The 23,902-nt window shown below is 43.8% G+C and overlaps 1 long non-coding RNA gene across 6 annotated transcripts in view; it reads right to left on the bottom strand.

Annotated features, from left to right (window-relative positions):
* LOC138419751 (uncharacterized) overlaps positions 1-14,875 on the bottom strand; it is a 46,883-nt gene extending 32,008 nt beyond the window's left edge. For 2 of the 6 annotated variants that reach the window (XR_011249058.1, XR_011249059.1), the window contains exons 1-2: positions 14,794-14,858; positions 7,496-7,680 (exon numbers count right to left, since the gene is read on the bottom strand). This is a non-coding gene — a long non-coding RNA (uncharacterized lncRNA). Of the gene's footprint in view, positions 1-7,483; positions 7,681-9,371; positions 10,400-12,376; positions 12,748-12,855; positions 13,833-14,793 lie in introns of those variants that run through there. The other 4 variants (XR_011249053.1, XR_011249060.1, XR_011249056.1 and 1 more) reach the window with 4 other exon arrangements.
* Positions 14,876-23,902: the final 9,027 nt, after the last annotated feature.

The raw sequence follows: 23,902 nt of genomic DNA, 5'->3' as shown, positions 1-23,902 counted from the left end.
AGTCCAACTCTCACATCCATACATGATCACTGGAAAAAAAATAGCCTAGACTGGACGCACCTTAGTCGGCAAAGTAATGTCTCTGCTTTTGAATATACTATCTAGGTTGCTCATAACTTTTCTTCCAAGGAGTAAGCGTCTTTTAATTTCATGGCTGCAGTCACCATCTGCAGTGATTTTGGAGCCAAGGAAGTTCCAAAGCCCAGGTTCAGTTGCTTTTCAGGAAAGGGAGGAGAAGCAGAGATAAAGGGGGAACAGTCAAGAGACAATAGTACAGCCTTGGGACAGGATCCTGGTTCCCTTTCAAGGAAAGCATACACATAACAATATCGTTGATCACTTCTGCAGAATTAAAACTCCCAATGAATGGATGATGTTAACTACTTGAGGAAGGTTTCTTCAATCCAGAGAGCAGGTCACAGTTTGATAAATTTGGAAACCACAGGAACTCCTCAGGAGAACACCTGAGTCCAGATTAAAGGAACTGGAGGCCCTGCACACGCCCTGGTGTTTATCAGCAGCCCCACCTTTGAACTATTTCTATATAACACCTTGTCAGATCCCTTGTGGGTTGGGATAAACAGTTTTGGCAGTTACGATCTCACAGTATCCCCATTTGCCTGGCAAAGCAATAAAGCTATTCTTTTTCAACTTCACTGGAAATTATGTGTCTGAAAGACACTTGGGCACCAGCATGCAGAGGCTGCTTCAAGACCCCCTTCTGCTCATGTGCCCCTGCCAGCCTGGCAAGAAGTGGACACTTGAGTCAGGGTCAGCCTATGACCTTGAGACTAATTATTGATGGGGTTCTTCCTAACAAAAATGATCTCTGTTAGACAGTATCCATGTCAACATTATCAGACTCTGTCTTGTGTAGGGTCTGAAAATGAGATATTCAGAAAAAATCATCAGTCAGCAGCAAGACAGAGGCCAATGACATTCAGAAAGAAGGCAGTAAGCAGAAACTGTAAATCAGAAAAAGAGAATAGAGTCAAATATTTGACCAAATATTTGACCAAAAAGTCAAATAAGGAGATGATGAAGCAGGAATAACTGAGTCAGCTGGTGGAATATACTAGGATAGAGATGGTGTGGCTTCTGGCAGGATGGGTTTTGTGGATGTGTGACCCATGTAGTCTCTCAGTCCTGAGCTCAGAGAACCTCCCACAGGCTATCATCACCTTAAACTTTTTGATAACTTTTAAAAGAAGGGCTCCACACTTTCATTTTGTACAGGGCCCTGCAAATTATAATAACAAAAGTGATTACAATGACAACAGTGATTACTATTTAAAAAACGAAAACAAAAACAAAAAACAGAGCTGAGGACTTGGGCAGACTTGAAAACTGAGGAATGTCAGTATTGTCTTCTCCTCCATCCCCTCCATCCTCAGTTCTCCAGACCCTCCAATCGAGGCCCATGTAGCACTCTGTCCATTGCCTCCAGGATAGTCTGTTTAGAACACAGGCCACACCACTCCATTTAAAACTCTCCAGTGGCTCCCAATGTCCTCAGGTAAATGCCACAAATGTGCATGAACTTGACATTCTCCAATTCATCCATCCTTGTCTCAGAGACAAGTTCAAGACCAGCTTGCAACAATTCCATTGGAGAAACCTCTGTGAGAGATACCAAAATACAACCTGGAACCAAACTGTCACCAGAGAGGGAGGGGATTGGTGTATGCATATAGCTGATTCACTTTGCTGTACAGCAGAAACTGAGGCAACGTTGTAAAGCAACTATTAATTCTCGTTGTTGTTCAGTCGCCCAGTCATGTCCAACTCTTTGCTGGCCCCATGGACTACAGCACACCAGGCCTCCCTGTCCCTCACCATCTCCCGAAGTTTGCCTAAGTTCATGTCCAAAGCAACTATACTCCAGTTGAGGAAACAAACAACACACACACACAGAAGTATCTGCTCAGGGATTACTACAAGGAAATGACAACCCACTCCAGTGTTCTTGCCTGGAGAATCCCATGGACAGAGGAGCCTGGCAGGCTACAGTCCATGGGGTCGCAAGAGTTGAACACAACTTAGCGAGTAAACCACCACCATATAGCTTAAGACCTTTGAGGGTGGGAGCAGGGAAATCACGACTCTCAAGGGTGATAGGAGAGGATAAGACTACCCAAAGGGGATTCCGTAGGAAAAGAGCTGATGGCTAGAATGAGATCTGAGGTTGGTTGAGAGGTACAGTATGAAGATGGAAGAGCCTAGTAACCACAGAACCTCTGCTTGGCTGAGTTGTCTGTGAAGCCTGAGGTCAGAGCTAAATTAAGACTGTGAAATAAATGAGCACAGCTTCCTCTTCTGCCTTTTTCCCAGGCAGCACTCAGCCTCTCATGTAAATAAATGTTGAGTAAATGTTTAAAGAACAAAGCTTTAAAGGGTGCCAAGTTATTGAACTACAAAGCTGGGCATGTTCCAGGCCAGTCATGCATACCCCTCGCTCCTCCTTCTCTGCTGGCTGGCTGTCTCTCTTTCTCTGCACACCTTCCTTTTCTGAGTCCCTGGAAAAAGTTACCGCAGGGACTTCTCAGAAGCTCTTTTCTTCTGCCTAGAAAGTGCAGTCCTTCAGCATTTGTGGTCCAATCAGCTGTGGACACGATGGCAGATTCAGGTGGACAGAAAGAGTTGTAGGGGTGACAGGTACAAGGCAGGATGAATTTCTCTCCAATTCCAAAAGGAAGCCCCCAAAACTGCAGAGAGGTATAAAAAATATGATGGAGTCTGGGTTCGTGCTCTGAGACATCTATATGGACCGTGTGCTTGTAAGTGATGGAGATGGGGTCTCCATCAGACATGTAGAGTTAGGAATAAAATAAAAAAGCTAGAAATGATCAGACCTGTTCACTCTCCTCTTTATCTTATATTATATCTTATCTTATAGCTCTCTCTCTGCCCTCCCATTCCCAGCAGTGGCCAGCTGCACAGACGGAAGCACTGGATTTCCCTGTTGGATTCCTGGCCTCACCACTCAATGTTTATGTGTCCCTGGGCATGGCTCTGTTTCTTTTTTAAAAATTCATCCCTGTGCCTGGCTTCTCATCCATAAAGTTAGGATAACAATAGTACAATATCAACATTAGAGCTGATAATATTAAATGAGATAATTCAGCACCATACTTACATAAACATTTTGATTATTAATACAATGTCTAATACCTGCTATTCCTTTGAATCACTCAACTCAATAATTACCTTGTAGCTGTTCCTTGCATTGAATTGGATTGAATGCTGAGTCCCCAAAGGCTCCTTTCACTGTGTCCTCACACCTCTCTAATTTCATTCCCTCCCTTGCCAGAGCTACCTGAAGTCAAGATAAGAACAAAAGGAATAATCCAACTTCTCCATTCTTAGATCCCCAAAGATATTTTGAATTACAAACAGAAGCAGAATGTTTTCTGATGGAATAGTCTATTATATTGTTCTGAAAGGTTCTGTAGCAGTAAAAAGGAAAAAATAAAAAGAGAGAGAGAGAGGGAAATGAGTTTTTTTTTTTTTCCTTTCCTTTTCCTGAGGACAAGGAAGATAAAGAGAAGAGTGAACAGGCCTGATCATTTCTAGCTTTTTTATTTTATTCCTAACTCTACATGTCTGTAACTAAGTTTGCTTTTCTGCCCCCTTGACTCTGCAGGAGCTACATTTTGTAGAGCCAGACATCCTAGAATGTGAAATCAAGTGGGCCTTAGAAAGCATCACTACGAACAAAGCTAGTGGAGGTGATGGAATTCCAGAGGAGCTGTTTCAAATCCTGAAAGATGATGCTGTGAAAGTGCTGCACTCAATATGCCAGCAAATTTGGAAAACTCAGCAGTGGCCACAGGACTGGAAAAGGTCCGTTTTCATTCCAATTCCAAAGAAAGGCAATGACAAAGAATGCTCAAACTACCGCACAATTGCACTCATCTCACATGCTAGTAAAATAATGCTCAAAATTCTCCAAGCCAGGCTTCAGCAATACGTGAACCATGAACTTCCAGATGTTCAAGCTGGTTTTAGAAAAGACAGAGGAACCAGAGATCAAATTGCCCACATCCTCTGGATCATAGAAAAAGCAAGAGAGTTCCAGAAAAACATCTATTTTTGCTTTATTGACTATGCCAAAGCCTTTGACTGTGTGGATCACAATAAACTGTGGAAAATTCTGAAAGAGATGGGAATACCAGACCACCTGACTTGCCTCTTAAGAAATCTGTACGCAGGTCAGGAAGCAACAGTTAGAACTGGACATGGAACAACAGATTGGTTCCAAATAGGAAAAGGAGTACGTCAAGGCTGTATATTGTCAATGTGCTTATTTAACTTGTATGCAGAGTACATCATGAGAAACGCTGGACTGGAAGAATCACAAGCTGGAATCAAGATTGCTGGGAGAAATATCAATAACCTCAGATATGCAGATGACACCACCCTTATGGCAGAAAGTGAAGAGGAGCTAAAAAGCTTCTTGATGAAAGTGAAAGAGGAGAGCGAAAAAGTTGGCTTCAAGCTCAACATTCAGAAAACAAAGATCATGGCATCCGGTGCCATCACTTCATGGGAAATAGATGGGGAAACAGTGGAAACTGTGTCAAACTTTATCTTGGGGGGCTCCAAAATCACTGCAGATGGTGATTGCAGCCATGAAATTAAAAGACGCTTACTCCTTGGAAGAAAAGTTATGAGCAACCTAGATAGTATATTCAAAAGCAGAGACATTACTTTGCCGACTAAGGTGCGTCTAGTCAAGGCTATGGTTTTTCCTGTGGTCATGTATGGATGTGAGAGTTGGACTGTGAAGAAGACTGAGCACCGAAGAACTGATGCTTTTGAACTGTGGTGTTGGAGAAGACTCTTGAGAGTCCCTTGGACTGCAAGGAGATCCACCCAGTCCATTCTGAAGGAGATGAGCCCTGGGATTTCTTTTTAAGGAATGATGCTAAAGCTGAAACTTCAGTACTTTGGCCACCTCATGCGAAGAGTTGACTCCTTGGAAAAGACTCTGATGCTGGGAGGGATTGAGGTCAGGAGAAGAGGATGACAGAGGATGAGATGGCTGGATGTCATCACTGACTCGATGGACGTGAGTCTGAGTGAACTCCGGGAGTTGGTGATGGACAGGGATGCCTGGCGTGCTGCAATTCATGGGGTCGCAAAGAGTTGGACACGACTGAGCGACTGAACTGAACTGAACTGAACTGTGTTAAATACATCCCGTATCTGGTGTTTACCCTTACAACACTCTTCCCCTTACAGTTCTTCTTTTTTTTTCAAATCAAAAAGAAGGCCACAGAGCCACTGAACTGCCAGACCCAATTACTGGGTTACCGATGCCATCCTATGACTGTCTTTGAAACAAAGTTAGAGGAAGAAATCAAGATCCTAACACCTTTGTTCATCATTAGTGACTCCTGACTTTCAGCCTTCATGTTACATAAGCCCCAAGACTCCTCATAAAGGGAGGGCATGGAAAGGTATTCCCATTTCTACCAGCTGACAATTCAAGCTACCTTTCTGTTACCTCCAAACTCTGTCTCTGTACTTTTTATTTGGCTTCAGTGGGCAGAGAAAGCCAAGGTTTTGGCCAGCAACAGATCTGAAAATATTCATCCACCACCATACTTCGTAAAAGAGGTCCAGTTTGCAAAGCAGGTCAAAGATACTATGAAGTTCTGTGGTAAGCAGAAGAGCGTCAGTTTGTGGGAATTTATCATATGCAGTTAACAAGGCCCCGGGGCTGTGATGTTGCCATTTAAACATTTGCAGGAATAGCACGGAGAGCAAAGTTGACATCTGTAAGAATAAGTGGCCCCGGTGCTGCCTTTTTGTTTGCCTGGAAAGATCACAGCATATTAATCAGAACTTCTCCTAATTCTTCCTTAGCGGCTGCCACAACTGTCTGAATACACCAGCCTTCCGGTCCTCTGGATGGTTTATATAGTGATAATGGAGTGAATTTTAATAGGGTCCCTCCTTCCTTCCTGGGCTTCCCTGGTGGCTCAGCTGGTAAAGAATCCACCTGCAATGTGGGAGACCTGAATTCCATCCCTGGGTTGGGAAGATCCTCTGGAAAAGGGAAAGGCTACCTACTCCAGTATTCTGGCCTGGAGAATTTCACAGACTGTACAGTCCGTGGGGTTGCAAAGAGTCGGACACAACTGAATGATTTTCACTTTCACTTTCACTTTCCTTCCTACCTCCCCTCCCTCCTGTCTTTTCCCCTCCCTTCCTTTCCCCTTTCCGCTATTAGTTTACTCAAGAATATGCAAGCCCTTGCTTCCCTGATAGCTCAGTTGGTAAAGAATCCGCCTGCAATGCAGGAGATGCTGGTTTGATTCCTGGGTTGGGAAGATCCCCTGGAGAAGGAAAGGCTACCCACTCCAGTATTCTGGCCTGGAGAATTCCATGGACTGTACAAGACACGACTGAGCAACTTTCACTGTCATGCAAGCCCATCAATCAAGAGCCAGGCTGTAATTTGATCTGATATCCTCCTGGCACTTGCAGTCTAGCAAGGAATGTAGGCATTGAGTGCTAGTGAACTAGAAATGGCCTTGACAGTGAGAAGATATTGGACCCAACCTGGTGAGAGAAAGCCTCCTGGAAAAAATAATTTTCCTCTGAAATTCGAAAGTTGACCAACCAGAAGAAACAACTGGGGAGGGTGGGGTGGGGGGGGGGGTCAGCAGGGTAGTGGGAGAGGGCCATGGGCCCTGCTGAGCTAGAGAGCATGAGGTCCCCATGGCCTAAAACGCAGCTGCCCCAGGGACGCTCACGGCCCTTCCCTCCTCTGTGTCTGTGCTGGGAATGACTGCTGTCAGGTGAAATCAGCCCTCCCGGTGTGATGTGAGGGGACACTACCCTCCTCTCCATCTCAGTAAGGGTCGGTGACCCCCTCCAGCTTGCACAGGCATCTCCAAGAAGCGCAGAAACTTGCTTCAGGCTCATTGTTCTTGTGTCGCAATTACTGAAGCCCGCCTGCCCGAGAGTCTGGGCTTCACAACAACAGAAGCCACTGCAGGGAGAAGCCCTTGAACCTCATGGAAAACCCAGTGTAGCCGAAATAAATAATAAACTAATAATTAAAAAACAAAATCAAAAGGCTGAGCTGGAGCTGAAGCTCAGGACTGCTTGGTGTTTCTAAAATATGTGCCCAGAGGGAGGCTCAAGAGGGAGGGATATATATATATATATGTATGTGTATATATATACATATATATATATATAATTATGACTGATTCACATTCTTGTATAGCAGAAACCAACACAACACTGTAAAGCAATTATCATCTGATTAAAAAATGAAATAAATTAAATATGCACCCATTCCATCTGCACACTAATGTCTGCAATTCCTCCACCAGAAAGGAGTTAATACCTAAGAAACAAAAGACAGCTTCTTTCCTCATGCCCCTCTTTTATAAACAAACACTGAGCAAGCTTTGGAATGTTGAAAAATGCTCATGACAAAGAAAAGGGAACCAGACACCTCTTATTTTGTCCTTACCATTTAAATCATGCATACTTCCATATCTTGAGTTCTTTTATACTTTAAACAAATACATAATAAACATTTTAAAATTCTCCGGGGCTTCCCTGGTGGTCCAGTGGCTAAGAGTCCGCACTCTCAATGCAGGTTAGATCTCCAGTCAGAGAACTGCGTTCCAAGTGCTGTAACTCAGAGCTTGTACGCTGCAAATAATGAAAGCAAAGAAAATCAAAGATCCTGCATGCCGCAACTAAACAAAAAAATTTTTTTTAATTTTAAAAAGCAGATACTCCTTGGTAGAGGTCACCTATGAAATCAGTAATACTTAGGAGTGTATGTATTTATCAGGAAATTTTCATTCGGACAAGAAAAATGAGGGCAGCACATAAATTATGGGTGCCCACCAAAGTTTGAGATACAGAGGCAGAGCTCATAGTACTAAATATAATTGTCACGGTCTTCAGGATTTCACCTTGTGCCAACTCTTCCAAGTTATTATTAAATACTCTTCTCTTCTGCTGGACATTAGCTCCAAGTCTTCCCTTTGGGTGGAATATCTTCTAACCCTTTTCTATAGATTTTACCTCCCTGGGGGAAACTGCGTAGATCTCCTTAGTCAGAAATCACCTATATCCTTTATTTTTCTCTTACCACGTGGTGATGTCTCTACTATTAAGCCCTTATTGCATTAGTATTTGTTCTAAAGTTAATTAGGCATTCACTTGACTCCCCTTCTAAGCTGAGAATACTCAGGAATCACAGCTCATTAATCTGTGCATTTCCTATAATGTCCTGCTTAATACTGTGTACATAGTAGGGGCTTAATACATCTTTAAAGACTTGAAAGAAAAATATGTTCTTTCTGGCTTGAGTAAAACTTTAGTAGGAATTTCTCCATAAATATCCATAATGAAGAGTTTTTCAGCTTGAGACATTTGCAGGATTGCTTTGGCCTTGATGAATTTTCTTTGATAAGAAAAAAAAAAAAAAAGTAACCTGAATACTCTTTCCTGCGATAAGAGTCATAATTTTGAGAGACAGAGCTGTTCAGAGGAAAACATTTTGAATTCTGTACCATGTTCTGAGCCAATTAGAAGCAATTGGGTTTATGAATTTTTTATTTTCCTGATTGATTTTCTATTTAGTTTCTCCTGAATAAGTACTTAAAAATCTTTCCATAACATTCACCCTTTCCGTTGATTTCTAGCCTTACAGAACTTACCTTTCAGCAATTATATAGGCCCTTCACACATTTTTTCTTTTTTGCATTCCACTTCTTTTAAAGTAGTTTATTGAAATCCTCTCCAGATAAAAACCTTGAAATCATTAAGCAGATCACTGTTCAGAACCACATTAATTCTTCTATTTTTCTCCTTAAAGGAGATGACTGGTGGACAGCTCAGAATAGCAATGAGGAATGGTATTTATCTATAATACCTCTTCCATGATGAATAACTAATTTATTCAAAATCCCATTACTCGGAACACTTCAATCATGGTAGAATGAGGTCTCTGATTTGGGTTCTGGTTAGTTTAGAAATGGCCTCTTTCCCTGGGGATGTTGAGAGATGCTAAGGCCAGCTGGTGGTACAGACTGAATGTGAACACTGCAACGCTGGGAATTTGAGCAACAGCTTCTTAATTCCTGGCTCAGAATAGCCTGCGAGGTCTGGGGCCTTGCCCACCTCCATTTCCTCCAGGAATTTCAGCCCTCATTGCAAGGATCCTCTCCCTGCCCTAAACATTGCCACAGCTGTCCTGATGGCCTGGCTATCTACAGGGATTGGACTTTGTCAGCACTCAGAACTACTGAAGCATGAAGCACTCAGACTTCAGGTACCCCCACCCAGAGCACAACCTTAAAGCTCCAAGAAGCTGTGTTCTTAAAACTTACCACAGCATCAGCCACTGCTTCCTAACTCACAGGGGAAGAGCCATGGGTCCTGGCGGTGGCCATGTCCTTGGAGAGCACCCACTCAGGGATTTTAGCTCCAGACCCTTTTCCTCAAATGAAATCATATGTGGACACCCCATAAGACAGAAGAAACAGAGCTACTCAGGCTGGATGGGAGTGCAGATCACAGCCACTCATTCTGTCTTGTGCTGTGATTTTATTACAGAACGGATGTCTAAATACACGGCTGCAGCTACTGCTAAGTCACTTCAGTCGTGTCCGACTCTGTGCAACCCCATGGACCACAGCCCACCAGGCTCCTCCGTCCATGGGATTTTCCAGACAAGAGTACTGGAGTGGGGTGCCATTGCCTTCTCCTAAATACATGGCATTTTGATTAAATTATGCTTGTAGCATAGGCTTTAATTCTTATCTGTGACATGGAGCCTCAGTACCCAGCAAATCCCCCTTTCCAGGCACCCCTTCCCCTAATAATCTTGGAAGTCTCCAGAGAGCTTCTCTGATTAGCTCATGAATGAAATCATTCAGTTCCCCACACAGGTGTTCTGTGTGGTCTCCACTCTGTTCCCCCGCTCTCTCTGCCCTTGCTGCTCTCCTGGCTCCATGCAGGATGCTCCTAACTCCCACAGGCTCTGCTGCTGCCTTTGCTGGGCACAGCTGCCACCCTTTGCAGGCACAGCTCAGCTAGTACAGTAAACATGGGGGGACCCTGATGTTGACCAGTCTCTTTTACGCATTCCTTCTCCTCAAAGGATACCAATGCAAGCTCTTTTCTGAGAGAATCATTCATGAAAATAGCCCTCTTATGTTTACATCCTTACAGACTTCTTTCTCCCAGGACCTGAAAATTGAGTCAATATAAGGTTGGGAGCTGAGCGCCGAAGAATTGATGCTTTTGAACTGTGGGGTTGCAAGGAGATCCAACCAGTCCATCCCAAAGGAGATCAGTCCTGGGTGTTCACTGGAAGGACTGATGTTGAAGCTGAAACTCCAATACTTCGGCCACCTGATACGAAGAACTGACTCATTGGAAAAGACTCTGATGCTGGGAAAGATTGAGGGCAGGAGGAGAAGGGGCTGACAGAGGATGAGATGGCTGGATGGCATCACCAACTCAATGGACATGGGTTTGGGTGGACTTCAAGAGTTGGTGATGGACAGGGAGGCCTGCTGCGGTTCATGGGGTCGCAAAGAGTTGGACACTACTGATCGACTGAACTGAACTGAACTGAAGGTTGGGATAAAGACCCATCTTTACTGAGAACTGAAGTTTTAGACTTGGCTCTGGTGAGTCAGCTGTGCTATGCCCTCTGTGAGGAGTTCCCATCTTCCGGCTCTTCAGTTTCTCAGAAAAACCGTTTCTTCTGGCAGTCTGCTAGGTGATAGCCTTCAGCGGCAGTTCAGACATAAGCAGGGCTATCTCCTTGACCTGATCCTGGACTCACCCGAAATCACTTCTGTCTTTAAACACACAGTAGAGAAAAAGGTTGTAAGTAACTCAATTTAAACTGATTGATTCTTACCAAAATGAGAGAGCAGGGTATTTTGAGAAAATACAAGTTTCTATTGGCAAAAATAATGAAAATTGTATTGATCATAACTGTGCCTCAGTGAGAACTGATACTTGACCAATTAATTTAAAATTTGATAAAGCAAACCAATAATCATGCAGGATCTGAAGCGAGCACAAGGATAAAGCTAGTCACTAAGAAATGCGGGAACCACACACACACACACACACACACACATACACCCACACACTCGTGCACATACACACATACTTCCCTAAACCAGAGAGAAAAGGAGGGATCTTTCCCATTCCCATTTTCTCCCTTTAGAATTGACTTAAGGCTTGGCGACTTGTGAAACAGCAAGAAACTTATACATTGGTCTCTGCTCCACCCCCACCCCCTACCCTCCCAACTCCATCCCCATCTCGGTTCCCGACATGGAGCTTCTGAAACTCATAAATGCTTACGTGATAGGAGTATTAGGAGCTTCTTTGTTCTAATGAAGAGACTGAGTGGGCTCCCCAAAGGACACTGGTCACCAGAAAGACTCAGTCATGACTAGAAGCTTGAAATCTTCAGCCCCACCTTCCCATCTCCAGAGAGGGGAAGGGGCTGGAAATGGAGTTAATAACTGATTATGCCAATGTGATAAAGTTTCCATAAGAAGCCTCAAAATATAGGATTCGGGGAGCTTCCAGGTTGGTGAACATATCCACATATGCAGGGGGTGGGTGGGTGATGCACCTCAACTCCATGTGGAAAGAAGTGCCTGTACTCGGGACCCTTCTGCACACCTCTCCCCATGTCTCTCTTCATCTGACTGTTCATATGCATTCTTTATCACATCTTTTAATAAATTGGTAAACATAAGGCTTCCCAGGTGGCACAGTGGTGAAGAATCCACCTGCCAGTGCAGAAGATTCAGGTTCAGTCCCTGGGGAAGATCCTTGGAGAAGGAAATGGCAACTCAACTCTAATATTCTTGCCTGAGAAATCTAACGGACAGAGGATCCCAGTGGGCTACAGTCCATGGGGTCGCAAAGAGTCAGACACGGCTGAGTGGCTGAGCACACATACACACACACACAAGCATAAATGTTTCTCTCAGTTCTCTGAGCTATTTGCAAAAACATTGAATCCAAGGGGAAGGAGCTCAGGGGAACCTTCAATTTGTAGACCAGTTGGACAGAAGTTGTGGGTGACCTGGAGACCTGCCACTTGTGATCCAAATCCAAAGTTGGGGCAGGAGGGCCATCTCATGGAACTGGGCTCTTAACCTGGTGGGGGCCTGATGCTATGTCCTGGTTGATAGTGTCAGAATTCTGCTGAATCGCAGGACACCTAGCTGGTGTCACAGAATTGCTTGGTGTGGGGTAAACTCACACATATGATGTCAGAAATGTTTTGAATGTGCTAGGAGTGTAAGGGTAAAAGAGAAACATGGGAGGAGGACTGAAGGCTTTTTCAACGTACAGTTCAAAATTCCATCCAGAGACCAGCCACACACCAGCATGACCTGGGAGCGTATTGGAGATGTAGAATCTTAGCCCCACTCCAGGGCCGCTGATCCAGACTCTGCAGCTTAGCGCTGCGGGAGATGCAGACACACTTGAACTCTGTGAAGCACTCTTCTGTGCTGCGCGGTGCTGCGTCTCACTCAGTTGTGTCCGGCTCTTTTCCACCCCATGGACTGTAGCCCACCAGGCTCCTCTGTCCTTGGGCTTCTCCAGGCCAGAACACTGGAGTGGGTTGCTGCGCCCTTCTCCGAAGTGCTCTTGTACATAATATCAACCACTTACATGCACAGAATATATGTCTCAGATCCTCCCAGAGCTCACATGTGGCTGCAGTACAGGAAGAAAGAAGTGTCTGAGAACTCGGTGAGCACTAAAGACAAAAGTGTTTAAGAGGAATACTGGGAATATTCTAGGGGGAAAAAAAAAGCTTCATACTTCTCTGCTTTGCCAAAGATTGGCTCTGGGCAGCAGCCTTTATAGTCGAAGCCAAGAGAAACATCATCCAAGTGTAAAATTCAAATAGGAGCTGCAAGGTTTCCTCCAACTCCAGTGCTAGGCAGAGATCAGGAGCAGACCAGGACCCCCAGCTTCCCTGTTCCTGACTGATTACATTCCTAGAAGAATTGTTTAAGAAATGGATAACCAGCTTGGCAAAAATAAGACATATTCACTGTTGCATTCCCCTTGAATGGAGTCAGTAAATGCTCTGCCTCAAGATTAATTTCCAGCCCCTGACAGCAATGTCCAAGACATGCAGATGGGGTGAGCAAATCCTAACTCTAAGTAGGGAATAGGGATACAATGCAAGTTTCTTTTTGTTTAAAGCTCCTCATGCTGAGGTGGTTGGAGAGCTGCAGAATGGAGAGAAGGGCATGGCTCCCAAAACAATGCTTTCTCATTTGCAGAAGACAGGTGAAGGTCAGCAGAACATCTCAAAGTGACACACATCTCTCTTCTGGGTGCTTCCAGGCGTCCTGATGATGAATTTCTCCCTGGGAAAGCACCAGACAGTGGCGTTGCAGGAAGTGGGGGGTGGGGGAGACGGGCACGGGTGAGCCTTGTCTGCGCTCTACTGTGTCCCGTCAGAGAGAGGAGCAGAGCCACGCCTGCTCCTTGGGCTCACACCCTGCTCTGGGTGCGTGCCATTGCCCTGGCTTTCTTTCCTTTTCCACTCAGAGAATCGGGTTTGGTGACCCAGGAAATCCAGGGCTTGCAGCCAGACTCTGTGCTGTGAACATTGTGCCTCTGCTTGGCCAAACAGCTGCCTGTAACAACACAGAATTCAAAGTGGAGCTGGGGCGATCCGTCACACGCCACTCTCAGACAGGCTGCTATTAATCACGCCGGCCACATCCATCAGGCTCTTCTCCTTTGGCCACGGCTCATAGTCACAGAAGTGCAGCCAGGGTCTCCTGATAAATCAAACCCATCAATTCTATGATAAGGATGATACAGGTGAATGGGGGACAAAAGTGTACAGTCTTAGCCATGTATCCACAAAATTAAAAAAGTGGAGGACAGAAATGACTGCTGACTGCCAAGAGCCAGAGACTGACTTTCTTCTCTCTTTTCTTCGTTTTTCCTTCCTTCCTTCCTTCCTTCGTCTCTCTCTCTCTCTTTCTATTTATAACCTTCTTAAACCTCCATCATGTGTGGGAGTTAGTATTACCACTGTGCTCAGCTGAAGAAATCAAAGCCCAGAGAGGCTGAGAAATGTGCACAAGATCACACAGATACTACAGTGGCAAAGCTAGTAGTGAAATTCAGGTCTAGGTGAGTGGCAGAAATAATTAGAATAGAGAGGAAAATAAATTGTAAGGAGCTGAGTCAGGGGCATAGAGAAGATGAGAAGGAACAGAAGAAAAATGAGAAAAAAGAATAAGAGGAAAAGTCCAGGAGCAGAAAGCAAACTGCCTTCACAACCAAGTTCCTCTGCTGGACTCAGCTTTGCCACCTGCAGCCTGGTGGCTCAGGACAAATCCTAATACCACAGCCTCTTCACCTGTGCAATGCGACCAGGGCCAGCCAGCCAGCTGTGACACTGGTTTGTTTTTAGGATCAAAAGACGCTGTGGGAAGTTCTGCATCACTGGGCACGCTGTACACATGGGAGCTCTTCAGCTGGTGTTTAGAGGATGGATGAGACTCGGAAGGCCAGGCCCCCAAGAGATAGGGAATGAGAACATGCACCAAATGGTGAACAGAGCTGTGAAGCCAATTTGGATAACCACCTGCAGGTCTGCTTCAAACCAGAATCGACCCCAACAGTGGAGGTGAGTCCACTGACCCAGGCACTTACCCCAGGTCTTGAGGTTTCAGAAAAAAGGAAACCCCTTCTCCCAAATGTGTATGGGAATCGAGAGGGATCACTCACTTTCTTTCTGGACCAGGAGCATGTTGTTGAGTTGTCATCATTAATAGCTGCTGGGGAAGACAGTCAGAAGTGAAAATGTGGTGAATACTGGGTGGAGAGGGGATGGGTGGAGATGTGGGAGGAAGGAAGCTGGGAGTTTAGCCAATCCTACATGAAGGGTTCATGTGACTTGATTCAGCAATCAAGAAGAGGGTACTGAAGAGGCTTTTTAGTGAAATAAATCTGAAAAGAAGAAACCGGAGGACAGGAATTTAGTTGGAGAACTTTCTCTTCCTTTTCTGTGCCGAGCAGAAGGCCAGAAAGGAGAAAGGTTAATGTGAGCAGTTTCTTTGAGATGAGAACCATAAAGGAATTTTTGACTCCCGAGGCTGGGGAGTTCCAGAGAGTGCTACCTGGCTTGGGCTGGAAATGCGAAGGCCTGGCTGAGTCTATTCATGGTGCTCAACTAACAAGACTGCAAGGCTGTGTCAGTGAGTATCCTCCTGTTTGGTATGCGCCTCCAGGTTCCTGACTTTTCTGTAGCTTGGCCCAGAAGGTGGAGGAAGATGCTGCAGGATGAGGGAGCAAGGCCCAGATCCCAGGATGTGCTCCCAAGAGGAGGAGTCAGAAAGCTCCTCTGTGCGTCAGCCTACCTCCCCTGGGAGGGAGGTGAGGGGGGCTGAATGGTGCCCCCAAAGATATGACCACGGGCTAATGTATGGAACCTGTGAATGTTACCTGATGCAGAAAGTGGGCCCTTGTGAAGAGGGTTAAGTGAAGGGCCTTGAGATGAGGAGATCATTCTGGATCATCCGAGTGGGACCTAAATGCCATCACAGGTCACCTGGAAAGAGTGAGACAGAGGGAGAGTAAAAGGACACCCAGAAGAGCAGTCAGTGTGAAGACATAGGCAGAGCTTAGAGTCACGTGGCCTTATGAGAAAGAAGGTCTGGAGCTACCAAAACCTGTAAGAGGTGAGGATGGATTCAGCCCAGAGCCTCTGTGGGGAGCTTGGCCTTCCCAACACCTCGATTTCAGACTTCGGCCCTCCCAGCCTATGGGAGAATGCATTTCCACTGGTTTCCTTTGTTTTGTTTCTGGCTATGCCACACAGGATCTTAGCTCCCGGATCTGGGATAGACCCAGGCCCATGGCAGTCAAAGCAGAGTCCTACCTACTGGACCGCCAGGGAATTCCCATACATTTCCATTGTTTTCAGCCACCATTGGAAACTAATGTTGGCTGCAATGGAAAAGTTACCCAGAGGCAGAAACACCTCCTACTCTGCTGACTTCCCTCTTCGGGGAAGACTCAGGACAAGGTTCATTTGCCGGAACAGGACAGAGGTGGAATTGACCAGCATGCACTCTGTGTGCCCCCATCGTGCAGAGTTTCAAAGGGAGGCCAACCACACAGGCATGCTTGCCACAGGGGATGAGGGCTGAAACAGAAGACCAGAGGTGTACGTCCAGGGTCTCATCAAATCTCCAGCGGTCCTGTGAGCAGGAAATGGAAGCTCAGCATTCAGCCCAAGAGAAGAGTCACTCAGATTTGGGTTTGAATTCCAGCTCCCCCATTCAGTGACCATGTGACCTGACACCCATCCTCCCACCCCACCACCAACTCTAGCCTTTTATCTGAGAAACTGAAATTATGACATTTACCTGCAGTCTTGTTGTTGTGAGGTTTAAAGCCCTTCACAGAGCTTTCTGCTTCCTGAACGACCTGGTACATAGCTCTTGCTATCATGGCCCAGGATCCCAGAGCAGTCAGACAGGCCTGACTGATGTGGGAGCCTGAGGCGGACTCACCTTGCAGGGATCAGCCTATCTCTGTGGAGGAGCTCATTTCAACTCCCCCACAACACTCGTCAGCGTGGGGTGTTGCCTGCTGTGCTCAGCACCAACCTCTCAGTGCTCCCCAAACCACAAGGGCTAGAAGCCTGAAAACTATGTCTCTCAGATCCCCCCTGCCAGCAGGGTTCCAGTTTAGATTCTGCCTTTGGAAGGCTTTTGCATGAGAGCAGGAGGCAGAGAGGGAAACTGTTTCTCTGGCTCCAGCCTGGGAGGCAGCCGGCAGTCTAGCCCTCCTGCGGAGGCGGAGCTAGCAGCAGCGGAACCCTGCAGGACAGTGGCTGGTTCCTGCTGGCCTGAGAAGAGCAGCAGGGCTATTTGAGTCCTGTGGGCTCAGAGACAAGTAGGTTCCTACAGAGTTACAGCGACTGACTGCAGAGTTGGATCTCTGGGTAGCATCACTGTTGCCCATCCGTAATTTTGCTCCTTCCCTTCCAACACCTAGGAAACTTCACTCCCTGTATTAAATTGCACTGTGTTTGAAATACCTATAGTGACTCTCGTTTTCCCAGCTGAATCCCTGACCAGTCCATCAGTCCTCTGAGGTGCAGGGGCCAAGGTACACATATCGTAGGGGGCTCAGAGGGCCATCTTCACCAGGAAATATGACCTTATATTTCCCATTAGAAATAACCCTTGTAATGAAAATACACCATGTCTGCTAAGTCACTTTAGTTGTGTCTGACTCTTTGTGACCCCCTGAACTATAGCCCGCCAGGCTCCTGTGTCCATGGGATTCTCCAGACAAGAATACAGGATTGGGTCACCATGCCCTCCTCTGGGTGATCTTCCTGACCAGAGATCAAACCCACATCTCTTAAGTCTCCTGCATTTTCATGCAGGTTCTTTACTGATGAGCCACCAGGCCAGGGAAAGCTATAACACTGGCTCAAATGCAACCTATAGGGAGTCATTGACCGTATCATAGTCTGTCTTTAGTGAAAGTTTTGCAAATGGGGAAGAGTGCTAAATACAGTAGGGCAGAGAGGAAGCTGGGATGAAAGAAGGGGAAAAGAAAATCCCTCAAAGGGAGGAAAAATATCAGAGAGATATTACAGAGAGAAATACAGATTTGCCCAGGCAGCAGCATATTGCTTGAGTTCTTTATTTTTAATATTGTGGTAAAATATACCCAGGAAAGAGTTTCCCATTTTAATTATATTTAAATGTACAGTTCAGCGGCATTAAGTACATTCACTTTGTTATACAGCCATCGCCACCATCGTTCTCCAGAACTTTTACATCTCTCCAAACTGAAACTCCATTTCAGTGTACAGTAACTCTCCACTTCCCCCTCCCCCAGCCTGTAGGTATCATCGTTTTACTTTGTGTCTGTGACTCTGGCTACTCTAGGTACCTTAGGAAAGTGGAATCACACAGTCATTTGTTCTTCTGTGTCCGGCTGGTGCCACTCAGCTTAATGTCTTCAAGGTTCATCCATGTTGTAGCATGTGTATCAGAATGCTATTCCTTTTTAAGGCTGACTAATTCCATTGAATGTACATACATACCACTTTTTAAAAAATTCGTCTGTGTTGAATTTAAAAATTCAACTTGTGTTGCTTATACATTTCGGCTATGGCAAATAATGCTACTATGAACACTGGCGTGCAAATGTTTGTTCGATCCCTGCTTCCAGTTCTTTGGGGTAGAAAAATTCTACCTAGAAGTAGAATCGTTGAATGTCATAGTGATTTTAGGTTTAATTTTATGAAGAAAGTCCATATTGTTTTTCACACTGCCTGTATCATTTTACATTCCCATCAACAGGGCACCAAGGTTCCAATTACCCTACATCCTCTCTATTATCTGTTATTTTCTTTTTTTCAGTAATAGCCATCCTATTGGGTATGAGGTGGCATCTCATTTTGATTTGTGTTTCCCTAATGATCAGTGATGAACATCTGTTCATGTGCTCATTAGCCGTTTGTGTATCTTCTTTGGGGAATGTAATGACTTTTTACAGGAATTTTTAAAACAAAGAGACTTAAGTCGGTAGGAAGAAAACAGTATAACTCTCTACCCCTCCTCATATAAGCTTCAGAGAGTATGAAAAAAAATTTTTTGAATGTATTGGGTCACATTTTCTATGTATATTGGGTTCAAATGGATGCAGAATGTGATTTTTCTGTCTAGTCAAATAAACTTATTCAGAAGGCAGATTCAATATAATTCAAAAAACTTATGAAATAAAATGTATTAAAACACATCAATTTCTATTGAAGGATGCATTAAAAAAAAGTAAAACTCCCCTTGTCATTCAAATTATAATTGAAATACATCTGGGCTCAGGAGATGGGAAGCTGCCCCTTAGGGTCATGGAGTAGGGAGGGGGTGGGGAGGGCAAATTTAGAATAGCAATTCCGTGAGAAGAATAAAAACAACTGCTTCCTGGCTTCTCTCTTTCACACCCCACTTGAGGCCCACACAAGTGATACTCAAAACTGCAGAGGGGGGTGGTGTTTTTCTGCAGGCATGGGAAGGAGCATTTCCTGCTCATGTTTGTTGAGGCTATTTGTCTGAAATGAGTGTGTGGGAGAGGGTCTACCTTCAAACCTAAACACAAAAGAGATCTTATTTGCTTTCATGATTCTTTTTCCCCCTCCCTCTTCAGATTTTTACTCAAAAGTGTGTGCACATTTTTTCAAATATCTGGAACCTAATTCACCATCAATCTCTCTATAGCTTTTTTTTTTAAAGTTTTGTATCATTTACAAAAGAATAGCAATGATGTTAGTTAATGGCCAAATTAGTTGAAATCTTTATTTCATAAGATCGCTCTCTCAATGTTTTTCGCAAAAAAAAAAAAAAAAAAAAAAAAAAACGAAACAAAAAAATTGCACCAACACCAACAGTGAATGGAGTGGCTGATACATAGCAAGATGCTCAATATATGTGAAGGAACGAACACTTGAAAACCTGAGTCCCATCATTTCTTCCATGAGCTGGTATCACTGCTTTCTAGTTGCTGTCTCTTCTTGCATCCCACACTGTTGCCGTCCACCAGATCATGTAACTGGGAGTCACCCTGGCCTCCCCCTTTCTCACTCTCCACTAGTCATCCACAATCAGAGACTGTTGTATAGAAAACTAAATCCTCACCATTTCTGCTCCTTTCCAAGCTCCCTGACGCAGTTTAGTTGGGCCCCTGATCAGTTATCACCTGGATATTTTAATAGTCTTCTAACTGTCCTCTTTTCCAATAAACCCGCTACATTCTAATACTTCCGGTAGAATTCCAACACAAGTCTTCCTTTCCAAATTGAATGACACCAGGAATACTGTTTCTAAATGCTTACATAGCAGAAACTAGAAGCCTATGTCACAAAACAATAGGCATGAATACATAGAGAATACATGTACAGTGATATTCTTTGCATCATAACTTATAATACCAAAAATTGCAAACAAACCAAATATCACTTTGTACAGGAATGATTAAAGAAATTGTTTGTCTACAAATGGAAGACCATGTAACTATGATAAAGAAGTAGACCTACATGAACTGGCATGGAAAGATATCCATGATAGTGTTATCTTCAAAAACCGCTTGCAGACAACAGCAGCATATATATAAACAGAGCATGTTGTACAAAATGTATACGTTACGTAAACAGTGTAGGAAAGCTAATTCAGCAGGCCCAACTGCAATCCTCTGAAAATCCTACTTACAAGGTTGGCTCTTGGTGGGTATCTAGGAACTTGGACTTCAGGAGAGTTCACACCATTCCTGATACATAAGACGGGTCACCATGCCTACACTCTTTGTTAAAATGGTTTGTGCTAAGCACTTGTTTTCCTTCTGGGAGTCTGAAATTTTAGGATATACCTTCTAGAGGCTGCCTATGTAACAAGCCCCCAATAAAAACCCTGGATGATGAATGCCTGAAGAGCTCCACTAGTGGACAATACTTCACAACTCCTTGCAGGGGAAATAGTCAGGGACTGTGTGATTGTACCAGCAGAGGACCCTAGAAGCTTGTGCCTGGTTGCTCCCAGACTTTGTACCATAAACCTTCTCCCTTTGTTGATCTTGTTCTATACCTTTCCACTGTAATAAATATTAGTCATGAGGACAACGATCTGCTGAGTCCTGGGAGTTCTCCTAGCAAACTGCAGAAATTGGGGATGATCCTGGGGCTCTGTGAATACATAGCTTTACTTACATTGTTGTGGATTGGTCACTAATTTATGTGTCACTCTTTTGCGACCTCATGGACTATATATATACAGCCCACCAGGCAGGCTTCTCTTTCCATGGGATTTCTCAGGCAAGATTACTGGAGTGGGTTTCCATTTCCTTCTCCAGGGGATCTTCCCAACCCAGGGATGGAACATGTGAAAAGTGTGGAATCACTGACAATTTTTAATTCTTAGCAGTGTGTTGAAATTGTCATTTTACCTCTCACTATAGAATATTTTTAAACTATGGGAATAAAATAAAATTGTAATTTCATGAGTCTTCAGTGACTTTAGTGACTTACTATGTTGCAATGATGGCTTACCTGTACACCCCCACATTATGATGAGTCCCTCTAGTGGAGGGAGGGGGTGGTCCTGTCTTATTTTTCAATATCTACCGTGATTAACGTAGGCCTGGGACATACTGGGTGACAGAAATGATGATGCTAACTGAATTTGAAAGAAAACGAAGCAAAGGGGCATAGAGATGATTTCAAAATAAACTGAAAGGTAATATTTCCATGCCAGATCTCCTTTTCTTTCAAGCTTCAGATTTTTAGTACCTTTGACTTCCCAGCTTACTTCAAGCCTCTCCCATGTTCATCCCTCTTTAGAAGAAGATAGGGAAAAGCCAAAAATGTAGAACAACAACAAAAAAGAGGTGAGATAGAATTAGATGAGGTTAGAAAAATAACTACTTCCTCTCTTCTCAGCTTAGCCAGAGGCAAGCAGTTGGCCCTTTCATTTAACATAGTTTATCCTAAAGAAGATGGTATGTATTCTTTCTCAGAGAAATCTCTGTTGGCAGCATGACTGATATATCAAAGGATGTCGGATGTATAGTAGGAAGGGTATAAAACAAATGCAAAAAGCTTTAAAATTTTCTTCCTTTTTAAGGTGCAGCTTTGTAAGACTGATTAAATACCTGAGTAACTACAGGGTACCACTATGTGAAGATAAGCTAAATCAAGTGTTTATTCACTGCTTTAGGATATACAAACATAGAACAGTTGGGTGCTTGTTTTTTTTTTTTTTTTCCCATTTTACCTGGTACATAAAAATAAGCCATCATAAATTCAAATTCTGGCACCAAATTCTGAAGACCTGTCGGAACACAGATTTTGAGGCAATGTAAGTAATTGAAGAAACATATATAAACCCACAACTACTAGGTAAAAAATAGGTTTGCTCTGAAACAATTTGAGTTTTAAACTCTGCCTTAGCTTAGCATCTGTAATTCAAGCTGGCACCGAGTCAGTGTTTTCTAAATTTCTTCTTGCTTAATCATAGATGGGTCATGTATTATATAGACAGTCACAAGTTGAGATGGCACAGAAATACATACCTGACAAATGTATATGAATTTTTTAAATTTCCATGTTGCAGCCAAGCGGCAAAATATTCCTACTTGAAAATTAACATATTCAAATAATCAGGCTAGCACTACCCAGGTTCAGAGAATAATTTAAAGCATCCAAACCATTCTTTACTATCCATTAAATTCTTGTCTGAGCTACTGCTACCAAGGGCTTCCAGCCAGAGAGACTTGAATAGGTTTTTATCCTGGTGAAAGATCAGAACCTGTTTTACATGCTGAAGCTTTGTGAAAAGGTGAATCCATCTCTTCTGGTTACAGAAAGTCAGAGTTTGCTTAACATTTTCATTACTAACAGCTATTTTTCAAAGTAAATTCATACTTCACTTGGTTCTCAGTAGTCATAAATGGTTGTCAGAACTTGCCTTGGGTTCAACTAGATATTCCTTAGAGATAGACTTATTAGTGAGTGGATAGATTCCTTTCATATGCCATAAGATATAGCCCACATGTGGCCAAATACAAAATAGCATGTGTGTGTGTGTGTGTGTATTATTGTGTCATATCCTAATGAAAAATTCTCCAAAGAAGACATACAGATGGCTAACAAACACATGCAAAGATGCTCAACATCACTCATTATTAGAGAAATGCAAATCAAAACCACAGTGAGGTACCTAGTCATGCCAGTCAGAATGGCTGTTATCCAAAAGTCTACGAACAAAAATTCTGGAGACGGTGTGAAGAAAAGGGAATGCTCTTACACTGTTGGTGGAACGCAAACTAATACAGCCACTATGGAGAACAGCGTGGAGATTCCTTGAAAAACTGGAAATAGAACTGCCATATGACCCAGCAATCCCACTGCTGGGCATACACACTGAGGAAACCAGAATTGAAAGAGACACGTGTACTCCAATGTTCATCGCAGCACTGTTTATAATAGCCGGGACATGGAAGCAACCTAGATGTCCATCAGCAGATGAATGGATAAGAAAGCGGTGGTACATATACACAATGGAGTATTACTCAGCCATTAAAAAGAAGGCATTTGAATCAGTTCTAATGAGGTGGATGAAACTGGAGCCTATTATACAGAGTGAAGTAAGCCAGGAAGAAACACACCAATACAGTATACTAATGCATATATATGGAATTTAGAAAGATGGTAACAATGACCCTATATGTGAGACAGCAAAAGAGACATGAATATAAAGAGCAGATTTTGGACTTTGTGGGAGAAGGCGAGGGTGCAATGACTTGAGAGAATAGCACTGACACATGTATATTACCATATGCAAAATAGATCACTAGTCCAAGATTGATGCATGAAACAGGGCACTCGAAGCACCTGGGACAACCCTGAGGGATGGGATGGGGAGGGAGGTGGGAGGGGGGTTCAGGATGGGGGACACAGGTACATCCATGGCTGATTCATGTCAACATATGGCCAAAAAAACACTACAGTATTGTAAAGTAATTAGCCTCCAATTGAAATAAATAAATTACATGAATATATATTTTTAAAAATGCGGAGGGAACTGTCTGCGTGGATTTGGGCCAATTTCCCCCTTTTACATATAGGTTTAACTCATGAATGAGAAACAAAGTTTTAAAGTCAAATACCTGGATTTAGAATTCAATGCAATGCACAGCAACTGAACAATTAACTGTTTGAGCAAAACCCAAAGGCTGTGAGCTCTGTGTGTATTTGGGAGGAGAGTGTTCCAATCAAAGGAAGTAACAGGCAAAAGGCCCTGTGGCTGGAGTGGAATGGGTC

This window comes from Ovis canadensis, chromosome 1 (assembly GCF_042477335.2).
Source record: "Ovis canadensis isolate MfBH-ARS-UI-01 breed Bighorn chromosome 1, ARS-UI_OviCan_v2, whole genome shotgun sequence".
NCBI lineage: Eukaryota > Metazoa > Chordata > Mammalia > Artiodactyla > Bovidae > Ovis > Ovis canadensis.
This window is presented reverse-complemented; position numbering and strand designations above follow the sequence as displayed.